The sequence below is a fragment of the Gopherus flavomarginatus genome, chromosome 6 (genome assembly GCF_025201925.1).
Source record: "Gopherus flavomarginatus isolate rGopFla2 chromosome 6, rGopFla2.mat.asm, whole genome shotgun sequence".
Classification (NCBI taxonomy): Eukaryota; Metazoa; Chordata; order Testudines; family Testudinidae; genus Gopherus; species Gopherus flavomarginatus.
This window is the reverse complement of record NC_066622.1, coordinates 98,087,190-98,109,982: the sequence shown is the minus strand read 5'-3', so window position 1 is coordinate 98,109,982 and position 22,793 is coordinate 98,087,190. Positions and strand designations below refer to the sequence as shown.

The 22,793-nt window shown below is 43.4% G+C and overlaps 2 long non-coding RNA genes across 2 annotated transcripts in view; one reads left to right on the top strand and one right to left on the bottom strand.

Moving 5' to 3' along the window:
* LOC127054101 (uncharacterized) overlaps positions 1–2,319 on the bottom strand; it is a 9,970-nt gene extending 7,651 nt beyond the window's left edge. The window contains exon 1 of the long non-coding RNA XR_007775178.1: positions 2,246–2,319. This is a non-coding gene — a long non-coding RNA (uncharacterized LOC127054101). The remainder of the gene's footprint in view (positions 1–2,245) is intronic.
* On the top strand, positions 2,285–22,793 carry LOC127054095 (uncharacterized). The gene is made up of 3 exons (XR_007775171.1): positions 2,285–2,568; positions 7,033–7,095; positions 19,487–22,793. It is a non-coding gene; the product is annotated as an uncharacterized LOC127054095 (long non-coding RNA).

The window sequence follows — 22,793 nt, the reverse complement described above, 5'->3', positions numbered from 1 at the left end:
GCTGGACAAGGGGTAGCCCCACCCCGTGAGGCTACAGGGGCAGCAATAGGGGAGGAGGTGCACATGTGATGGCAGTCCCCCCCTTCCCCGCAGGGGAGACAAGGGGGCTTCCTGAACCTGAGAGGGGCCCTAAGGGCATGTGCAGTGACAGTGGTGCAAGGTGAGTGTGGTGTAGGGGGGTACTGGAGGGGGCTCCCATAAGAATTAATGTAAATAGGGAGGTTAGGTTCCAGGGAATTTTTTTTTGGCAGACAAAAGACTATATTTTTATATATATATATATATATATATACAGTATAATTTTAAACAATTTAATACTGTGCACAGCAATGATGATTGTGAAGCTTGGTTGAGGTGGTCATAGGTGCCGACTCCATGGGTGCTCTGGGGCTGGAGCACCTACAGAAAAAAACTGGTGGGTGCTCAGCACCCACCAGCAGCTGCCTGTGGCCCTGCCCCCCTGCTCCAGCTCACCTCCGCCTCCACCATGAAAGTGCCGCTGCGTCCTGCTTCTCCCCCCTCCCTCCCTCCCTCCCAGCATTTGCACCGCAAAACAGCTGATTCATGGGGCAGGGAGGGAGGGGGAGGAGGGGGAATGCGGCTTTCTGGGGGAAGAGGCGGGGCCAGGGTGGGGATTTGGGGAAGGGATCCAATAGGGGCAGGGAGGGGCGGAGTTAGGGTGGGAACTTTGGGGATGGGGTTGGAATGGGGGCAGGGCCACAGGCAGGGATGGGGTGGAGTCGGATGAAGTCGGGGCTGGGTCAGGGGCGGGGGTGGGATATTTCCCCGGGAATGCCTTACTGCTAAATGGTGAACTAGCACTCAGCTGAGCCCTCAAGGGTTAACACGTTGTTAATGCAGCCTCACACTCTATAAGGCAGCCTGAATGGAGGGAGGAAGACAGCATGGCAGATAGAGACAGAGACACACTCTCTCCATTCTGAGCCCTATCGTGTCCCCGCTGCTCTGTGGAGGTGGAAGGGCAGGAATGGGGGGGGGAGAGACCCTGACAACAGCACCCCTTTTCCCCCTCCTCCCCTGCACAGCAAGCAAGAGGTTCAGGGGAGCAGCTCCAAGGCAGAGGAAGGAGCAGTACACAGCAGTGAGTGGGAGGGACACCTGAACTGCCCAGCAATTGATAGTCTGCTGGGTGTCAGCTGCACAGGGAACTTAGGGGAGCTGATAGGGGGGCTGTTGCCTACCCTGGTTCTGAGCCCCCACCACCAGCGCTCCAATGGGCTGCTCTTTCTGCAAGCAGTGGACAAAGCAGGTGGCTGCCAAACAACACTATAAGAGAGCATAGTGCAACTTTAAACAAGCACGTTCTCTAATTCAGAGGTTCTCAGACTGTGGTCCACGGATCACCAGTGGTCCATAAGCTCCATTCAGGTGGTCCGCGGATAGTTCCCTCTAAAGTGCACTCCTGGGCAGCTGCACATGAGAGAATGAAGGGCCACCCACCTAATTAGTGGAGCCGTGCAGGCCTGACTCCACTAATTAGGTGCCTGGACCCCGGAGAAGACGCACATGTGAGGTGAGGTGGTGGCCTTGTGGGAATGGGGGTAGGTGGGAGGGGGCAGTGGAGTAATAAGAGGAGATGGAGGGAATTTGGGACATGCAGGGCTATGGTGGCCAGAGAAAGAGGTTCCAGGGCTGTGACTGCTGGGGAGAGACCACCTTCCTTTCCAGCCTGAGCTCGGGGCTGAGGGAGAGAACCCCCCCCCGCACTTCTTCCCAGTCCCAGCTCGGGGACGGCCATAGCAGGGGAGAGAGGGCACATTCATTGCATTAGAAAGGGGACAGCTGTGTGGGGCCCCAGGCCTCCCCCCCTCAGAGTCTAGGAGGCATAAGCTGTGGCAGGGCACTTTTGGGGGCCCCACATGCCCAGAGTGGCCCAGGGGATTAGCAGGGGGCCAGGAGCAGCCTCCTACGCTTCCCTTGCCCCACCCAAGCCATGTCGCTTGGGGAACAGGGCTTGGGGGAAGGGATCCCTCCCCCCCGCACTCACTGGCAGCAGCAGGAAGCGGAGCAGCCTGGCTCCAGCCCACTCTACTCTGTCAGCTCCCAGCCATGGCGCTCTAGTGAGTGCGAGGAGGTTGGTGAAAGGACAGCCCCTGCACTCGCCAGTGGCAGGAAGTGGAACGATGCAGCCCCAGCCACTCTGCTTCCCTTGCCCTGGCCCCACCATGTTGCTGGGGGGTGCGGGGGTGGACTGAGGTTAGGGAAAGGTTCCCCCCTGACTCACCAGCGGCGGGAAGTGGAGCGACGTGGCCCCAGCCAGATCTACTCCGCCAGCTCCCAGCTGTGGGGCTCCGCTTCCTGCCGCTGGCGACTCTGGGGGGAACCTTTCCCTACCCCCTCTCCTGAGCGACATGGCTGGGGCCAGGGCAAGGGAAGCAGAGTGGGCTGGGGCTGCATTGCTTCACTTCCCGCCACCGGCAAGTGTGGGGGGCGATCCCTTCCCCAACCTCCCCGCACTTGCCAGCGGCAGGAAGCGGAGCGCCACGGCTGGGAGCTAGCAGAGTAGAGCGAGCTGGGGCTGGGCTGCTCTGCTTCCTGCCACTGCTGGTGAGTGCGGAGTCACTGGGGGAAGAGGTGGAATGGGGGCAGAATGGGGGGAAGGGTAATAGGTGGGATGGAGGGAGTTGTCTGGGCCCCCACACCCTCCTAGGGATGGACCTGCCCCTTGCAGTGGGTGCAGCCTGAGGGGTTGGCCAGGGGATAGGGCTGGTTGCGGGGCTGGTGCTGCTGCCTATGCTGCATATACTTAAGGATGGCCCTGGTCAGCTAACGGTACAAACAACATTTGGAAAGATCATTAAGTGGTCCGCCAACACCCTCAGAAATTTTCAAGTGGTCCATGGGAAAAAAAGTTTGAGAGCCACTGCTCTAATTGATCAGCAACATAGCAATAAAATAACATTAACCAGGATGACTTTAAGTGAGGAGTTACTGTATGTGGCTTACAAGGCAAGTGTGTGTGAGGGGGCGGGACTTGGACCTGTTCTGGGCACCACCAAAAATTATACAAACCTGCCGCCCCTGGAAACATGCTGATGCAATTCTTGCCTTGTGATGGCAGTAGTATTTTTGGGAATTATATCACTGCATGGCGGTTGGGTGTGATCCTCACTCCCAGCTATCTAGATATTTTCTGAGGCTAGCAGTATAGCAGCTACTTTATTTTCCATCTGGTCTGTGCTCCATTATCACCTATATCACACTTGGTTTGCAGAACTTTAATCTGATACTGGTGCCTTAACCCAGATTTGTCTCCTGCTTCCACATTCCTCATTTGTCAAGCTGTAGTTGCAAAACTCAAGGTGGACAGACGGATGTCTTCCTCAAAGAACCCAAATGCCACAGTTGTCTTGGGAATCCTCAGGGGGCTTATGTCTCTTCCCTGGGCCATTTTATTCTCCCTCCTGCGAGGGCCTACTTTGCCTTGCAAAGTGGTATGATTATAAATGCATCAGACTCTGCCAGGATCACACATGCAGCCTTCATTTAGCCCTCCAAGCTCAATTACATCCACTGATGTCTTGGGGGTAATTAAGTAATATTAGAACCTTGTCCTTCCCCCCCGCCCCCAATGCTGTTCAAAGCATAAGCCTGTGTGTTCACCCAGTGGAGCCCACTCCTCTGAGTCTCTGAATCCTCCCTAATGCACCTCACCGTGAATGAGGGCTAATTACATTTCTGAAAGATGTCATTAGCAGCATATTTGCGCTGGATTTCAGAAAGCTGGCACAAAGCAGGAAATGCTCCCTTAGTAGGTGTTTTGCTGCTTTAACATCTTCGGTGCCACAAGTGGGGAATGCAGGAGGGGCAAACCAACATTTTCCAAACCTGGATTTTGGACACTAGACTGAAGAGGAGCTCAGTCTGGAAAGAGGACACTGGGATGTCCTGGGCATTGTAATTAGTCTTTTCTCAAATATTTTGCATCTTTCATCTGAGGACCTCATACCAGTTTACGTATGATAACTAAGGCCTGGGCTACACTAGCGGGTGTGTGTGTGTGTGTGTGTTTGAACTAAGATACACAACTTCAGTTACACTATTTGCGTAGCTGAAGTCAAAGTATCTTAGTTCGACTTACCTGGCTGTCGTCACGGTGGCGAGTCGACTGCTGCAGCACCCCCGTCGATTGCGCTCACTCCTCCTGCCAAGGTGGAGTACGGGCATCGATTAGCGAATCAATTTATCGTGTCCAGATGAGACGCGATAAATTGATTCCCAATACATCGAACACGACCTGCCAATCCGGTGGGTAGTATAGACATACCATAATTAAGCCTCTCAATGTCTCTGTGAGATAGGTAATTATTAATCCAGCAGTGATGGGCAAATCAAAGTACAGAGATGTTAAATAACTTGCCCAAGATCATAGCAGATTAGTGGCAAATCCAGAAATAGAAGAAACAAGGAATTACAGCACTCAATCCCATTCTTTATTCATTGGACAACACTCTTTCCCTAATATGATGAAGAACCAGTGGCAGTAAATCAGTAATAGGAATGACAAACATGCACACAGAAAGGTATGGCTCTATTAGAATACACCTTGGCATGGGTACGACCAGAAATTCAAGGCCACCAGAACACTCCTGTGACACTGTTGGAAGTCTTTATGAACTGTCATCTGAACTCTTCATTCCTACTCCTGTGTAAATCCAATTAATTCCATTGACTTGACATTTTCACCAACATGACTGAGAGCTGGATTTGGCCATTTGAACTGTCCACTATTATAACTGTGCCTCACATTCCTGGCAAATTAGCTCCTGAGGGAGTAAATGTTGCATCATATATATATATATGAGCCTCAGGCCCAAGGAGTTTAAGTTTGGTGCTCTTTTCAAGGGGTAATAAATACCTGTCACAGATTCACAAAATCTAGCCTATGCCCTAGCCTATAACCAGGCCCTTGAGAGTTGACTGTGGTAGTGTGCTGGACGCCAAGGATCCTCACAGTTCCACAGGAGCAGGTCTGTGGCCTTCACAACTCTGGAACTGGGCTTCGGAGCCAGCAATCCATCTCCCTCTATGGCTCCCTGCAACGAGTCCCACCAAGCCAGACTCTGACAGGAGGCTTGCTCTTTATCCTTTCGGGAAGCAATGCTCTCAGTAAGCGTCTGCACAGTGACACCAGGCAGCCTTTTCAAAATAAGATAACAATTGATTAGTCTCCTGGCATACAGAATTTGAAAGTTGTTAGATCAGCATAGAGAAGCTAAGGCAAAGCACAGACTAGCCAACTCCAGGGCACTGTTGAGCCACGATCCTGTAGGAACCATCTTCACTTCCTTTTGCTATTTCTTTGTTGTAGTCCCAAATCAAAGTCCCATGTCTTTGAGAGCTCAGCACTTAACACAGTCAATCTGACACCTTTGCCCTTTGACCTCCAGCTCAGGGCCTTTGCTCTGCTTCCCTGCAGAGAGGTGGGAGGGTGGTGGGAATCTCCTCCTCTTGGCTGTTTGTCGCTTGGTATGACTATCCTGGCTTTTGGGGTTTCTTCTGATCTTCCATTCACATGTGTAGGTTCTGTTCAGTTTCTGAATGACTCTGGTTTCCAACCAGGCATCTGTGTGAGTCAAACAACTTGTTCCCTCCCTTTGTACTGCTATCCACTGAGTATAACACACAGAGGGAAACTCAGATGTACATAGCAATCGTAAAAAAATCACCAACATTTCCACATTTGTCACAATACCCATAAAAGAACTCAGGGAATAAATGGGGAAGAGCACCATCACACTGCACTTTTACATTGTATTGTATTTTGTTGCATTCATGTATGTCTTCCTGTGATGGGGGTCCCTACTCACTGCTGGATGGCCCCGCCTCCTTGCAGTTCTGGGGATTAGCTGTGCCATGCTGATACCTCTTCCAGTGGTCACACTCCATCACTTTCTCTCTTCCTCTCTCTGCAGCCCTTCTTTAGTTCCAGGAACTGCAGCCTCCTCTTTGTGACTCAGCCCTCAGTCACTATGTGGCTTCCCCTTTCGGGAGTACCAAAGTCCTTCTGCAAGAACGGTCTCAGGCAGTTTTCTCCAGCACTGCCCTGATGATGCCATTTTCCGAGTGGCTGGTAGGGGAACCTGGGCCGACCCATTACTCTGGATTCCAGTCCAGGGGACCTATATCTGGCAGCTGTGCTTCCCTCAGATCCTGTTGCTCCTTCCCTGGGCTCCTTCCTGCAGCTTCTGGTTCCCCTCCTCTATGGGTGTATCAGCTCAAACTCCCTCCTCCAGGGAATAACTACAGAGTACTGAATGCAATAGCCTCAGACACACCTCCCTACTCCCAGGGACTGACAGCAGACTACTTCCCTGAAGCCCCCTGCTACCAGCTTCCTCTCCACCCCGACCCCTACTGGACTTCATCAGACAATTAGGCTCTAGCACACCCTGGCTTTCCTCCAGGTAAAGCAGCCTATTGGTTAATTGTCCCATTTTACCCCTTCACGCCTTGTGTTGGGTGGAGACCCCATCCCACTTCCCCACTAGAGCCATTCAATTCAAATGCAATGGCAAGAACAGGTTCACGATTCTGATGGTTTTTTCACAAATAGAGGTTGACATTCTCAGAGGACTCTCTCCGAGTGCAGTCGAACTTTGTGTATTGACAGACTTATGTAAGGGCTGGAACAGAAAAGGGTAGTGCGACATAGCACTGAGGTATATAGGTAAAGATGTATTTGGGTTCATTACTGAAATAACACAGAGCACTGCATTTCTGAATTGAAAGACTTGTGTTGTAGGGCTTGGTAATAAAATACTGTAATTAAGGTTGCTACAGCGAAGTACTGAGGTATGTTATCAGGTTGTGTTAGTTAAGGAAGTTTCCACACAGTCATTCACCGTGTGTTTGGTGCTAACCACTGCTTCCCATCCCTCTCTTCAATGAGCATCAATTTCGACCCACTTTTAGACACTTATCATTGATACCGTCACGTTCCCCTGTGCAGAAGGGCACAATGAAGGGCTGTCCACTGTATCACACATACTTATGGATTTTTTATTGCAGGTATATTTTTGGCCAAAATTATGAGTGGGAACCAGAAGCAAATAAAAGCCTGTTTCATTTCAGGTAAGGATGAATTGCAAAGTTTTTGTGAAGATATATGCTTTAAAAAAATGGTTTAAAGATCAATCAACGACAGACTTTATGGGCAGCCTTTAAAATATATTTAGGGCAAGTCTTTGGCTCGAAGCCACTGCCTGAGTTGTAGGAGGGAAGATTGTTCACTGGTGACTGGTCTTGTCGGCATTACGCCTAAGGCAGGTAGACAGTTCCTTGGCTGGGGTACAGTAGTGCAGTGCCATTGGATTTAATGGTGCTATGCTGATTTTCACCATGTGAGGATCTGGACCAGTGCCTCTGAGAACACTGGAAGAGCATGGGCCTTATTGACCTCTACTGATTTACAGGCTGTGCTGTGGTGGCTGGGTGCAAAGTAGGGGTTCAGCCATAGTCCTTCCCTAGCCCTCTGAGGAATCTAGCAGCACAGTCTGCACTAGATTCTGCTAGCTCTTCTGCACCAGGACCGTGATTTTGCCAGACTTCTGTGCAAGAGCACAAGGAGGAAGAGATGGCATGCCAGAAAGGTGGCAACTGATTATGCCATTCCCCACCTGTGCCTAGCTCTGCATGGGTGCATAATCTAGCCCTTACATTTACAAAAATCCTTTCCTCCTCCTCTCATCAGCCAGGTTCTGAATCCAGGGGTCCACCTACTCCCTGTAGGTAACAGAGCAAAAAACACCAGAGGCATCTGTGATGTTCCTATCTATGACCAGAACCTCCCAGTTCCACTTTGGAAGGACACAAACATGAAGGCTGGCACGTGGTTAGAAATTAGACCACTCTTGCAGTGCATACATTCAGTGTGTACTTACGTCCATGTTTGCAGATTTCCTGTGGGACAGACTTTGATGATTCATATACTTATGTGTATTTTAAAGAGATTTTATCAAAAAGGTTGCCCAGTAAATGATTTCCCATGGCATTAGAAGATCAAGGAAATTGCCTAACTTTATGGGGTCATGATGTCCTCCAATCCTTTTAATAGCTTTATGGAACAACTGATTGCCAGGCACATGGGAATCCTAGTGTTTCCCACACCCTCCTTGCCTCTCTGGCTGTGCTTAGGCTGCCAGCTCTACTTGTAAGGTTGTCACCACCTCCTGCATGAAAGGGTAAATCTGCAGTCAGTGTAGCCATTAAATGGGACTGGTCCTGAGGCTGTGATTTGCTTCAGGACAAAGATGGGACCCAGAATGTAGACTAGAGTGACTTCATTGAGACTGTCAAAAAACCTTACAGAGTAACCAATGGGTGGAATATCCATGAATTAAGGCCAATGTTTCAAGTGAAGATGAATTCAGTGACACCATCCAGTTTCCAGCAGGCATTCCAAAAACTGGGGGGACTAAAAAATGTGTATCATTTATTTCAGATGACCGGAGGGCTGGATCCTAATGGAAAGGCTTGGATCCAGGAAAAATATAATATCTGACTGGCTGGTTGGGAAATTCAAAAATATCTAATTTCAATATATCCCAGTTTCAACATACTGATATGAACCACTAATGTCTGGGTTCCCTATGATCTGGATCACTCACTCTGGTAATGGACCCAAGTGGGCTTTGATTTAGCTCCAGATTGCTCCCACTGACTCTAGGACCTGATTCTCCTCTGACTAAAACTGGTATAAATCAGAAGCAACTCCGCTGAAGTCAATCAAGATATACCAATGTAAACTTAGTATAAGTGACAGGAGAATCAGGCCTTCAATCTAGCTCCTGATCCAAACATTCCTGGAATAATACAGTTTATTTTAGTGATTGCAAATGTTATGTCTTTACTTGGTAATCTGCATATTTGGTTATATTAAGGATCAGTGAATCTGCTCCGAAAAACTCCCATTGACTGCAGTAGACTTTGAAACAGGCTCGTATTCATTTTTGTGTACTTTCTGGGCTGAGCCAGGACTGGATGTAGAAGCATAAAAATACCACAAGAAAGATTTGGGGATCTGGAAGCACTACCAACATGGGAGAAAGCCACTTTTCATTGATGAAGACCAATGTTTAGACCAAAGAGGTTTAGGTAAACAAGAATCTTTGCGATGCTTATCTAAACGTAATTTAGACAACTTGAGGTTGCCCATACTCTGTCATTACGTATTCCTCAGAGTTTACTGTACATAGTAATTATTCTTCATAGATTCAAAAGTTATAATTACCCTGTAACCCACACTTTGAGTTGGAAGGTAGAAATAACTATGGTAGTTACACTCTGTACCAGCAAAATTGTTAGAGCACCTGATGTGTTTGTAAAGTCCATTCCAGGGAGCAACAGAAAGCTAGTTCAGGCTTTCCCTTCTCCTGGGAAATATGCTGAGAATCCATTCTGGGTGAAGAGAGAAATCTGGTTCAGGTTTTGCTGCACCCAGCGTCCACTCCAAATGGGCATGGAAATCCAGTTCCTTTTTCTTAAGAGATATAGCTCCTTCTAGTCAGCTTTCCCTGTTTCATCCCTTTTACTTCCACTCAGCTTTCTTACCCTGCATTTTCTTCTGATCAAAATAACATAGTTTAGTTGTTGATTTTTTCAGTTTTTCCAAAGAGGTTTGGTAACATTTTCTGCATCTAATCTGTACACAGTTAATATGCAGTAACTTTGTCAACAGAATAATGAAGAGGCTACCTATGTCTCTCCTGGGCTGTTAGCATACAGTAGTTTATGACTGAAGGTCAATTCAGGCTTGACTATGAATGATTTTACTGTCTTTGGGAAAGATGCAAACTTTGTAAGGCTTAGACTCAATGCAGGGCATAATGGATAACACTGTGCAAACTATCATGTAGATAGTACAGCTGAATTTCTCAGCAATACTACCCACAAGAGGTTTTTGCTTCTAAATGCTCACTGTCATTCTCTGGAGAAAAGCGGAGCTTCCATGTGACTGGAATTATCCCAAAGGGCTTGATGTATTTCCTGACAGATGTTATTCCTCACAATAATATGGGGAGTGGGTGCCTTGACAGCAGGTGACGCTAGTTCCTGTTCAGTGAGTGAGGTAAAGAGCTCCATTAGACTCCCGTAGGGATTCCAAGACAATTCTGTGGAGACAGACTGCATGGCGGAAAAAACGGTCACCTCTCTTAACCTAAATTCCATTGAAGCTTGGTCTCATCTGTCTCCTGTCACTTTAGATTCCACCTTCATCTCTTCATCATCCTCTGAGCTGCTGCTGAGGCTGGTAATTAGGTATGGGGCTTATTTCAATTCCTACTGGCCAGGGAAAAAGAAAAGAAAGAGACAGAAACTGAGGAAGAAGGAAAGATTATTGGGGAAAGAAAAAGTTTCCTCTGAAGTGAATACTCAAACTTTGCAGTGTGACTCAGATAATTTACTAGCATTCACTAATTTCTGACCTGAGTGACAAGAAAAAAACCAACAAATGTAATGCATGTATCCAGCTGTGCTTGAGTGTCCCTATTCACTGTGGCATTAAAACAAATATTGGGGCAGATCCTCAGGTAATTTAAATTGTCGTAGCTCCACTGAAGTCATTGCTGAAGATTGGGCCTGTTATGTGAGAGTTCAGTATTGGGAAAAGATGCCAAATAGACAGAGTCTGAAGGGTGTCTTACATTTATCTACAAAATCAGTACAACACAAGCAGCAGCAGTACAAACTTGCCTCATCCTTGCTATTCAATTCTGTACAAGTTCTCACACCCTAGCAATCCTTGCCACAATTTTGCTCTTTCATGGTTGAAAGTTACTTTCATCTCCAGATCCACTCAAGTCTTGACCTTTCTGTTGAGACTACCAACAAATAGCACCGACTGGTATCGAGGCTTTTGTCACAGGAACATGTACTTACACACGTGGAGTTCGTCTGAGACCACCTCAAATTCATTTCCGATAGTTGACTGAATGCTTGTGACTTAGGGATGTGAGAACAGCCAAGGACATACCAGACGACATGCTTAACAAGCAAGGAGACACGGAAGCACAGTCATTTAGCGTACTATTAATCATTTTTAATGTGTAGGTTGTATTAGCTTTGATAATTTAAAATATCTGTCAGAAAGGTTACCTATATAATTATATATATAAATTTCAAAAATGTTCTTGCCAAAACAAATGGAGCGTCTCACACTCATGCCAGGGATGAATCCAAAGAAGCTGTAAAAAGGATTTGTAATAATGTACAAAGGAATCTGTGTCCATAATCTCCATGACCGTGCTGAAAACAGCTAAGTAAGCTTCAAAAATGAATGAGACATTTATACGGATATGAATAACTTCTGCATTACCCTGACTTGGATAAAATGAGGGGCTATCAATCCTCATGCTTCTAGATATCAACTGATCACCAGATGGGATTAGGACGACGTTTCCCCCACAGTGGTCTAGCATCATGGTTAGATGGACAAGTTTTAAAGTATGAGATGTTGGCCTTTCTTGGAGACAGGATGCCAGATGGGTAGATAGAAAATGACCTGTTCTGGCATGGCAAATCCTTGTAGCACCTGCTGCTGCTCATTCTTATCACTGGCAGCAGTGTTGGAATGTGCCAAGTACCCTCCTCTTGCCATTGGCTCCATCAGTATCCATCCTCTCCACTGATTCATGTTTAGCTGTCACAGGTGTTGGCTGTGAGAGAAACTGTGCCTGTGTCTTTGGTGCCAGTCTCTGAAGTGGGGATGTATAGAAGTGCTGCATGTAGTAAGCGTCCTTTTTGTTAAGGCAGTAGCCGTGTCTCGTGTTGCAAGTTCATTTGGTTGTGCATTGAAGACTCACAAGGCACCCACTTGGGATATCCTTAACAAAATAGTTTATTTTTATTAAACATAAATAAGAAACTCCAAAGAGAAAGCATTCTAAACAGCAGTTTAAACTGCTTAGCAGCCAGCATGTAAAAGTTCTCAGAAAAATCTTTAGATTTAGCCAGAGGTGCAAGCCAGAACATTAGTTGCAACAGTGTATTATACTTTGCCTGCTCTTAGGCACATCTGGACAATAGGAACACAGCAGGTACCTCATGGTCTAAGTAACCCATGTACAACAAATTAAAAGATAATTATCTTTTTAAATGCTAATTTAAGATTGTGCAATGCAGATACCATCTAACACCATCTTCTGTAGTAATATCTAATTCTGTTGCTGAAGGAACTAGAGGGTGGACATATTTGCTTGAGAGATCTTGTGAGTGCCAAGAATCTTGTGTGGTTCTGATGTAAAGATGTAGGCAGGTTGAAATGGTCTTTATATGGCCCTCCATTACTGTGGGAGATTGTGAAATCAAAGGGAGTTCAGCACCTAGGCACTTTTGAAAACCCGACTAGGCACCCATCTGCATTTTTAAGTGCCTAAATACTTTTCAAAATCTGGCCCTTAGAAACCATCTTTCTCCTTGTGTGATACCAAAGCAGCTGAGACTATCAACCTCCTTCCCCCAGTTTAATCATGAGGGAGCTGGAGGCAAGGTGAGGGTCCTCAGCTGTGGAATTCTTTTCCCCACCTTGTTTCAGCACAGCCCAAGTCTATTGATAATCAGGTCATTCAGCTAGGACCCTTTGTTCTACCAGGCTTTTTTGGTGAGGAAGGGTGAGCTACTGGGTTGGGGGAGAAAGAACAGAGAATTTTGTGGAGACACTGCTTTGCATTGTTGTTTGTGCATTTGCCCAGAACACTGTATTAGGCACATTTTACAAAGATGAAATAAATAAATAAGGCCCAGGCATACCAATATGTTAGAAATAAAGTATGTGCAAAGTATTCTGTATTAACAAAAAGAAACACTAAAGCCTTTAGCAATACTGATTGCTAATTGCAGTATACACTGATTGCAAATAATCCCTTTGCATAAACTCCAGTGCATATAATTACATGCGCTGTCTCAAACACACATACTCGCACACACACACACAGATAAGAATAGCAAGAAAAGTGCATGGGAAACGGTTTTGAGAAAACCATGACAAATATCTAAGCATGAGGCTTAACACTCATTTTGAAATCATCCCCTCCTCTCCATGTTATCCCAGTTAATCACAGAATTTTATAAAATGCCTCCAAACGTTCCACAGGCTTGACATCATACACCTCTGCTATGTTCATCCAACTTTCTAATCAGCCTTATCTACAAATTCAGGCCATTCTTAAATAAATCTGGAGCCACACAAAACTACTTCTCCCATCTCCCTGTATACTAGTTCTATATAATGTAATTCCCTTATCCCTTTATGTAACTGAATCAAGTCTTTGACACATACAGCACTCCCTTAGGGAAGCTATTGAATTTGAATTTAACAGGGATAAAACCAACAGTATTCTATAGAGCGTCTCTGAAAAGCTGTACAAGTTAATGGACAGCAGTACTCTTTCTGTGGGTCTTTGAGCCATCCTATAAAATTCTTGGATAGAAGTTCTCTTGGAACTTTCTACTAAATTCTACAAGACTTTTTTCATAAGGACTAATTAGGAATAAACTAGCCCTAGGACTCTTTGCTGAGAAACTGGAATTGAGTAAACTTTTTAGTCCTGGTTTTCCTCTCCTTCCCCCACAGTGGGCAGATGTCTCTGTCCTCTGATCTTCAGTCCTCTCATTGCCCTATCAAATGAGGCTCCTCCAACTTTCCTAGCCTTCCCTTAGCCCCCCACTGAGGATCTGAAAGTTCTGTCCTACTGCGTGTTCCTTGGCTATCTTTCATCTGCCACTAGTTCATCTCTCTGCTGCCCTGCAATGTTGACTCTATGCTGATTCTTTACTCTTCTTGGCCTAAATTCTCACATTGAACTCATAGACTCATAGACTCTAGGACTGGAAGGGACCTCGAGAGATCATCGAGTCCAGTCCCCTGCCCTCATGGCAGGACCAAATACTGTCTAGACCATCCCTAATAGACATTTATCTAACCTACTCTTAAATACCTCCAGAGATGGAGATTCCACAACTTCCCTAGGCAATCTATTCCAGTGTTTAACTACCCTGACAGTTAGGAACTTTTTCCTAATGTCGAACCTAAATCTCCCTTGCTGCAGTTTAAACCCATTGCTTCTTGTTCTATCATTGGAGGCTAAGGTGAACAAGTTTTCTCCCTCCTCCTGATGACACCCTTTTAGATACCTGAAAACTGCTATCATGTCCCCTCTCAGTCTTCTCTTTTCCAAACTAAACAAACCCAATTGTTTCAGCCTTCCTTCATAGGTCATGTTCTCAAGACCTTTAATCATTCTTGTTGCTCTTCTCTGGACCCTCTCCAATTTCTCCACATCCTTCTTGAAATGCGGTGCCCAGAACTGGACACAATACTCCAGTTGAGGCCTAACCAGCGCAGAGTAAAGCGGAAGAATGACTTCTCATGTCTTGTTTACAACAAACCTGTTAATGCATCCCAGAATCACGTTTGCTTTTTTTGCAACAGTATCTCACTGTTGACTCATATTAAGCTTGTGGTCTACTATGACCCCTAGATCTCTTTCTGCCATACTCCTTCCCAGACAGTCTCTTCCCATTCTGTATGTGTGAAACTGATTGTTCCTTCCTAAGTGGAGCATTTTGCATTTATCTTTATTGGACTTCATCCTGTTTACCTCAGACCATTTCTCCAATTTGTCCAGATCATTTTGAATTTTGACCCTGTCCTCCAAAGCAGTTGCAATCCCTCCCAGTTTGGTATCGTTTGCAAACTTAATAAGCGTACTTTCTATGCCAACATCTAAATCGTTGATGAAGATATTGAACAGAGCCGGTCCCAAAACAGACCGCTGCGGAACCCTACTTGTTATCCTTTCCAGCAGGATTGGGAGCCATTTATAACTACTCTCTGAGTACGGTTATCCAGTCAGTTATGCACCCACCTTATAGTAGCCCCATCTAAATTGTACTTTCCTAATTTATCTATAAGAATATCATGCGAGACCATATCAAATGCCTTACTAAAGTCTAGGTATATCACATCCACCGCTTCTCCCTTATCCACAAGGCTCGTTATCCTATCAAAGAATGCTATCAGATTAGTTTGACACGATTTGTTCTTTACAAATCCATGCTGGCTATTCCCTATCACCTTACCACCTTCCAAGTGTTTGCAGATGATTTCTTTAATGACCTGCTCCATTATCTTCCCTGCTTCCCTTCTATGGATCTTGGTCTGAGGAAGGTGTTGTGAACTAGCAGCACAGGGAAAATGGGTCACAATGAAAGCAAACTTGGGTAACAGTAGGTTTCCTAGCTGGAGGAGGCAGTACAGATTGGGATTGATGCCTCATGTGCCTCAACCTTTTTTACCAGCCTCTCAAGCCAGAAAAGTCTCCTCTTGTGTACATCTCCATAGCGACTTCTAGACCCTGAAAACCATCTATTCCATAAACTGTTGAACTCTAAGGATAAGTCAGTATCTTACATTTTAAGGTTACACAAAATTTTACATTGCCGAAGATGATAGTTCTCTTCAGTAGCAAGGGGAATGCAGCAAAAAGTCTGTGCATATAGGCAAAAGAAGTAAACATCATTCTGGGATGTATTAGCCAGGAGTGTTGTAAGCAAGACACGAGAAGTAATTATTCTGCTATACTCTGCACTGATTAGGCCTCAGTTGGAGTATTGTGTCCAATTCTGGGCATCACATTTCAGGAAAGATGTGGACAAATTGGAGAAAGTCCAGAGAAAAGCAACAAAAATGATTATTAAGGTCTAGAAAACATGACCTATGACGGAAGATTGAAAAAATTGGGTTTGTTTAGTCGAGAAAAGAGAACACTGAAAGGGAACATGATAACAGTTTTCAAGTACATAAAAGTTTGTTACAAGGAGGAGGGAGAAGAATTGTTCTTCTTAACCTCTGAGGACAGCACAAGAAGCAGAGGACTTAAATTGCAGCAAGGGCGGTTTAGGTTGGACATTAGGAAAAACTTCCTAACTGTCAGGGTGGTTAAACACTGGAATAAATTGCCTAGGGAGGGTGTGAAATCTCCATCATTAGAGATTTTTAAGAGCAGGTTAGACAAATACCTGTCAAGGATGGTCTAGATAATACTTAGTTCTACCATGAATGCAGGGGACTGGACTAGATGACATCTCAAGGTCCCTTCCAGTCCTATGATTCTATGATTCTTTTGAATGCAAACTGACAATTTACTTTGAGGCTGTTTGAGATCCATTCTATTCAAATATATTCAAACAGCCTTTTTTCCTGAGACTTTTTGTGGTTCTCACCACCATTGTGAAATGTGCTTTGAAATATTTGCACAGTAGATTCAAACATTACAATTTAGTCACAGTTTATGGATATTAACAGACTTCTGTTTTTAAACACTTAAGTCATCGAATAAGGAAATAGAAACAAGTGAGTTAGGTGACCAATCATACATTCTGAGTAAGTGAACGATTAACAGTGATCATGCAGATTTGATTAGATTAGGTGTTTCTGTGCCTTGTGACGCGAGACAACTCTGTGCTTCCACCTCTCTCTAATGCCACAGTTCTTGCTTCTTTGTGGTCTGTTTCCATGACAGTTACATTTTTCTCAATGGTTTTTTTATATGTAATCTGTTTTTCCCCATTGTTTCTATCTTCCACTGAGGACTTGTCTAGGAATTTGTTTTTTGACATCATACCACATCTCCAAACCACTTCCACCTTCCTTCCCAGATTATTATATCTACAATATTTTGGTTAGTCCTTTGTAATACACCAGCATTAGTTAACTTATCTCACCAACACACACCAAGTATTCTCCACAAGCATCTCCGATGGAATACGTTAAGTTTCCTGTTCGGGATATCTAGCATATGCTGATTTTCCTAAGCATATAACAAAAATGTGGGTATCACAATAACACTGTAACTTTGTCTTGGTTCTTGTGTGAATCTCCTTGTTTTTTCAAATATTTGCCAGTAACAAAAAAGCACCACTTGCCTTCCCAATGCTTGTGTTCACCTCCTTAGCTGGATTGAGCATCAACATTAATTGTGCTTCCAAGACAAACTCGCTAATCATGCTGTATTCTTCACTGTCAATCAGATATACCACATCACTGTGGACTCCTCTTTCAACAATCGTGGCTTTCATTTTCTTTTGGCTGATTTTTAATCCTACTTTGGTGACCTCATGTTTGATATTGATCCTTTTCTTTTTTCATGGTATAATCTGTGTCCAACGGAACAATATCACCTGAAAATTCCTTTTACTCTATGTAATTCCTGTATCTTCCTTTGATGTTGCTCTTCACATCCCATAATTATCACAATACAGAAAAAATAGGTGATAAGATCCAACCCCACAGCACACGAGGCTTTCTGTCCTTAGTCAGTATTTTGAACCTTCATACAGTATCTTGATCAGTGACACTATCTTTCTAGCAAGCCCTCACAAGATTTTTCCATGTGATGCTCTATGAATACATGAATAGTGGCCAGACTGCAAACAAACTAAAACCTAAAATCTGTTCACCCAACTATTCATTGACCAATAGTAAATGTGGCAACCTGTTCATTGTTTATTTATGAACTGAAAAAAGCAAACTTTACTGGATAAATTACTCACGATAAATAATTCAACCAGATCCATTCATTTATTTTACAAATGTAATGTATTTTTATGATATACTCTCTGTGTTATATCCAATTTCAAAAATTTCCCCTTGATCACCAGAAAGCATTTAAAGTTATACTATTTCCAATCAGTCAAATTACTACTGATATAAAATCACATTGCTATTTGAATATGATGTATAAATTAATGATAGGAAGAAGCTATAAAAATCAGCTCTGGATCCAGATTTTGAACATATCAATGTTAGTTGTGGTGGTGGTGTGGGTCTTGTTTTTGTTTCTTGCCAATTATAGAAATATAGACCAGCTGCAAAGTTTCAATCCAAATTTGAGTTTGAATTCTGAACCACTCTCGTCAATGAAGAGCAGGGTTGTTTGCTCCAGATATTTTGACTAATCTCTAGTGTGCATCCAAATTTCTCAAATAGTAACTTGCACTTGGAAGTTAGATGTCAAAGGAAACTGGCTAGTGGGACACAATGTTTCACTTCTAAATCAGTTTGTTAGTGAACAGACATCTTCACCATCTGAAAACTGCTGACATGAAGGGCACTGATTGGACACCTTTGTGGATGGTCTCAGCGTAGTTGCCAAGGAAAAGTTTCTGACAGGATGGAACGCTTTGTTTCTTTCAAAAGCCCTTTCTTGTCTGATCATTTCAGAGTAGGTGCATTTCTATAACAACATGTTTGTTTTTAGATAAATATCTGACTGTGGTTTAAAGTATGCAGTATGTCAGCCAAAATATCAGCCATATACATGATATAACTGTAAATATAGGTGCAGCATATGCACACCACACACATATGACTTGGTTCTTTAGATACCTTTCAGTCCTAACATGCTCTGTAATAAAATAAGGTTGTTATACCTCAGCTCTCAATTGCATTAACCTCCCAACCAGAAAGTGCTGGCTGAATGGACTCAGACTCATAGACTTTAAGGTCAGAAGGGATCATCATGCTCAGCTCCTGCACATTGCAGGCCACAGAATCTCACCCACCCACTCCTGTAATAGACCCACAACCTCTAGCTGAGTTACTGAAGTCCTCAAATCATGGTTTAAAGACTCAAAGTTACAAAGAATCCACCATTTACTCTAGTCTAAACATGCAAGTGACCCATGCCCCATACAGCAGAGGAAAGCAAAACAACAACAACAACAAAAACCAAACAAACCAGGGTTTCTGCCAATCTGACTTTGGAGAAAATAAACCTACACTTAGCCTGCAACTCTTTTCCTTTGAGCAAAGTTCAGGCAAGATGAAAATGACTTCGGGATAAAGGTAAGCATTTGCGGTCTTGCCCAAACTGAGGAGATGAAACAGCAATAAGAAAAGGGGCTTTTGCTGGGAGACCTTATTAATGTCTTAAAGCACCACCAAAATATTTTCTCTTTTTAAATTTTATCTTCCAATACAAAAGGACAAAATTCAGCCCTTTGTTTAGCAGGCACATCTCCCATTGAATTCTATAAGGGCTGTGATTTCTTATGCCAGTAATGAATTTGCCTGTATAAAGGATCTTTTGTTCTGAACAGGATGATGTTCACAAATGATATATCAGACATCTGGAAGCTGTGATCCTGTTTCACCTCCTGGCTAGTCAGGATTGGGCCATGGATCTGGTCAGGAAGGGAGAGTCCAGATGCCACTGGAAATGAAGTTGGTGTCTTGGGTGGCATTCTTCACTCTGAGGCAGTAGAGTATGGTGGCAAGAGAGACCATGCTGCTGGAGGTGCTACCTTTTGGATGGGATGTGAAACCAAGGCCATTCGTGATCATAAGAATAGGGTTTTTAGCCTGAGTACCTTGGCTAAATTTCAACTCAGATAACTGCATCCTATACAGCACTTATCTACGCTTCAATTGACTAAGTTATTCTTTATTTCTTGCTCCAAACAGGTAACAATGCTGTATGGTGGTGGGAGGAAGAGGAGATAATGTTTAAGTGATTTAGGAATCCAGGTGGCTGAAGGAGCATCTGTGTAACTTGAGGTGGTCCTTCCAGCTCTTCCTATCATCACAGGTCTGTCAGTGCCATATCCACTCTTTCATTACTGTGCCTGCAGAGGAATGTGCAAGAGAACTCAAAAGTCCAACCTGGAGCGTCAGTATTTTATGTTTCCAAGGCAACACCAGTTTTAACAGCCTTGATAATGACATTATTTGGTTGAAAGGAGCATGTATGATCTTTTGATTACCACTGGAAGTACCACTGGAGAGGTTACTCTCTCCATACCCTTGAAAAATAAATGCACTGGGGAAAAAAAATTCACAAGAGGGTAAATGGAAAAATCAGTTTTTACATTTAATGGAGTCTTCAGTTCAACATTTCTTCTCTTTATATATTTAGATAACATGCATTCCTCAGTGATATCTTAGTTTCACAGAGCAAAGAAATTAATTACTTACTAATGTGCAATTCAGAAATTAATTTATGTTATCAATATCATTTTAAATATGTCATTATTAATCAATGTAAATGAAGCAGCCTATAAACTGGATGCAGTATAACCTGATTTGTGCTGAGGCTGCAGGTTATCAGCTCCAAGGAACACAATGACAGTGCAGTCACTAAGGAAAGGAGGGGCAATCCAGTGTCAAACACAGAAAAAAACAATATTCCACACTCCTTGCAGACTACGGAAAATCCCAATCATTATAATGGTAGAGTGGATGGTGTAGTGGCAAGGTCGGGATCTTGCAGCACAACATTTTCCTAACACACTCCACCCACACCTCCCACCCCCAAACCCCACCCCAAGCTAAAAGTTTGACTGAATTGTTTTTCTTCCTAGTGGACCATACAGAGAAAAGTTCCCCCTGTCCCATCAACACACTAGCACAATGGAATTCTGGTCAATGACTGGGGGTTCTAGGTTCTACTGCAATACAAATAATATGGATAAGAGTGGTTACAAGAACCATCAGTATGGACCAGACAATTAATTTCATAAACATCTCACATCCTTATCTGAACACGGATTCAAAACTCCAGAATGTTTTTTTTTCTGTATTCCCCTCTGTCAGAGGGGCAGAGGACAGTGCCCATGTGTAAATAAACAAATCTGTACTATCTGACTGTGTCTCAGTCTTTGTGAACATCTATTTCTGTATATGTTTGTTAACTTTAATGCCTGGATACAGTGTTTGGGCTTGATTTACCCCATTGTTACAAACTGTATCCCAGCAACAGCAGTGGGTGGAGAAAGCCCTGCAAAGGTTTCTGGAGTTTTAATACATATAGTCACATGCAACAAATATGTACACATACCTTGGTATTTAATAGGGTTGCATAAAACATTGCAGAAAAAAAGTTTGCAAACATATTTGCAATTTAAGGCTCCGCTTTAACAAAGTGTTTAAACATATGCCTAACTTTAACCATTTGAGCTGTCCCAAGGGGCCTCAAGATCAGAACCTTACTGAAGATTTACCTTGACTTCCTTGAAAGGGTTTCATGGAGTATAATCTCGGGCAGAATTTGGTCAGTTCAGTGTATGGTATTAGTCACAGCCCAGCATGCTCAGATTCTTTATGCTGTCACAATTCTCTTTCACATAATTAAAACGAATTGATATGGTTCCTCCCCCTTCCTATTCTGCTGTGTGGTCTGGTACACATATGTGCGTGAGAGAGTGTTTGGATGGATAAGAATACACCTAAAAGTATAAAAGTGTGTCACCTTTGGAAGTCTTCAAATAAAATATATAATAATAATAACAATAATAATAACGATTACTTTTAATATATAATTAATATATCCACGAGCATTACAAGGATCTCAAAGTGTTTTTCACATATAAGTTATTTAAACTCCTGGTTGGTATGTAATTCTATTCCTCTTTTAAAAGATGGGTAAATTGAAGTACAGAGAGAGATGATGTGACTTGCCTGAGTTAACTTGCTTTCCAGTGGTGATGTCCAACATTTAGCTCAGGGATCACCAGGGATCGTTGCTCTCAAGGGTGACTATATTGAAAAGAAAATTGGTATTTGATTATGAACTGAAAATATTCTCCCGTAGCCTCAATAGGAAGGATAGTGATTAGGATGCTAGCTTGTGACTTGGGAGTCATAAGTTCAATTTCCTGTCCTGCTACAGGCTTCCTTGTATAGTTGAGGGGTTTTGTGATGATAAATACATGAAAGATTCCAAGACTCATACTATCTGGGGACCATATAAGTACTTTAGGTAGAAAGCTGTGCCCTATTATGATGTTTAAACTGAAGAATTTGAATCAGCTCCATTGCTGCAGGGGAGCAATTCAAGGATATGAATTTAGCCAGCCTGGTACACTTGGCAACCTCTCAGAGTCAACTAAAAGTAAACAATCTGTTGTGGAGATAAGTAACCCCAAGAGTCACATTAGGAGGACAATAAAAGTTAAGTAAAATTTTGTATTGTGCTTATAAGTGAAAAGCTAACATTTATTCTGGCTCTTTTACATTTTTTGTAATAATAGTGCATTCAGCTCTCAGGCTGAGGAGGCGGACACCACTGCTGTAGAGCAAAATCACAAGTGAAGCTGGGCATAGAACTCAGAAGTCCCAGTTCTCAATCCCCTTGAAATGTCTATGACTTAAATGTGTGTTATTAGTTTTAATACTTGGCTACCAATAAGAGGCACAAACAGTGAACAGTCTGACTTATTAGTTTACGCTACTTACTTTATTTACTAGCGCACTGGAATATGTTTGACCTTCTACATATTTCTCTTCTGTGTGTTCTGTTGAGTAAATGCTAATGTTTTTGGAAGACACTTTGCCGAATTATGCTGTATTATAAAATTCCTTTTGAACATTTACGCTTTTGGCATAAGGGTGATAGCCAATCCTTTCCTATAATGATATATTGTCATGTTAATTTTGATGATATCGCACTGTAAAACAGGGGGGTATGAAAGTCTGTAATTTGCAGGCCTATATCATGAATGCATATTTTTTTGAAGTAATACATGCATTTTAGCATTCTGCTGTACCTATAATGCTGCTTATTAGGTATGAAGAATTTTAACATGTGACAATAGTAAGGTAAAGCTATTATCCAGCTAACAAGATTTCAAATTAGTTTCATACTCTTTTTCTGGATGCTTTGGTTTTCGAACCAATTACTGTTCCACTACCCACATCGTGCAAATTTCATGCTGAAAGTTCTCTTCATTAGGCTGGAGTAATGCATTCTTCTCTAAATGCTAAGCAGGAAATG